The sequence below is a fragment of the Pteropus vampyrus genome, unplaced genomic scaffold (assembly GCF_000151845.1).
Source record: "Pteropus vampyrus isolate Shadow unplaced genomic scaffold, Pvam_2.0 Scaffold4083, whole genome shotgun sequence".
NCBI lineage: Eukaryota > Metazoa > Chordata > Mammalia > Chiroptera > Pteropodidae > Pteropus > Pteropus vampyrus.
In genome coordinates, this window is record NW_011892864.1 from 3,396 (window position 1) to 4,062 (window position 667).

The window sequence follows — 667 nt, forward strand, 5'->3', positions numbered from 1 at the left end:
GGCCCGGGGCGTGAGGCCTGCGGGGAGGCGCCCGCCGAAGCCGGGGAGGGGCAGGGGGTGCGGCCGTCCCCCTGCAGGTCGCTCCCCGTGACGCCATCTTGGATCGGTCCAGCGCCCCCAAACGGGGGGCAGGGAGGCGACGCTCGCCCCACCGGGTCCCTTGTCGACCCCACTTACCTGGGAACAGGCAGCGGCGGGCGCTGGAATGCGAGTGCGAGTCTGCGGCTTGCTGGGCTCTGCAGGCACTTCCTTCGCAGCCCAGCTCCACTCTGCAATAGCGGCTCAGCGGCGGCTCCACCGGAAACGACCCGCCCGCAGCCAATCAGCGCTCGGCTGCTGACGTCAATGCGCCTCGCTCTGGCCAGAGCCGTCGCCTTGGCAACCTTAAAGGCCCGACGGCCCAGTTTCTCTCCCGCCCCTCCCTGAAGGACCCCTGCCCCTCCACATCCTCGAATCTTTCTTCTGTTCTCCTGTCTTACCTCCTCCCTTATCCGCAGCCCTTTCCTCACTCCCGCCTCTTCTTTCCGCAGTCTCTCTAGCACGGCGCTTCCTTGCTCTGTTCACCTGTCGCTCCTTACCTGTTCCTCTCTGGATGTCTCTCTTTATTCTTCCTTCTGCTCTTCGCTCCCTCTCCGCGCGGCTTTCGAGAGCTCCCTTTTCTCCCCCT

General features: G+C 65.8%; 1 long non-coding RNA gene across 4 annotated transcripts in view; it reads right to left on the reverse strand.

The window, feature by feature from the left end:
- LOC105310471 overlaps positions 1–661 on the reverse strand; it is a 2,796-nt gene extending 2,135 nt beyond the window's left edge. Inside the window, exons 1-2 of one of the 4 annotated variants that reach the window (XR_002778565.1) lie at positions 480–661; positions 178–292 (exon numbers count right to left, since the gene is read on the reverse strand). This is a non-coding gene — a long non-coding RNA (uncharacterized LOC105310471). Of the gene's footprint in view, positions 1–177; positions 384–479 lie in introns of all 4 variants that reach the window. The other 3 variants (XR_002778564.1, XR_897503.2, XR_002778566.1) reach the window with 3 other exon arrangements.
- Between the last annotated feature and the right edge of the window lie 6 nt (positions 662–667).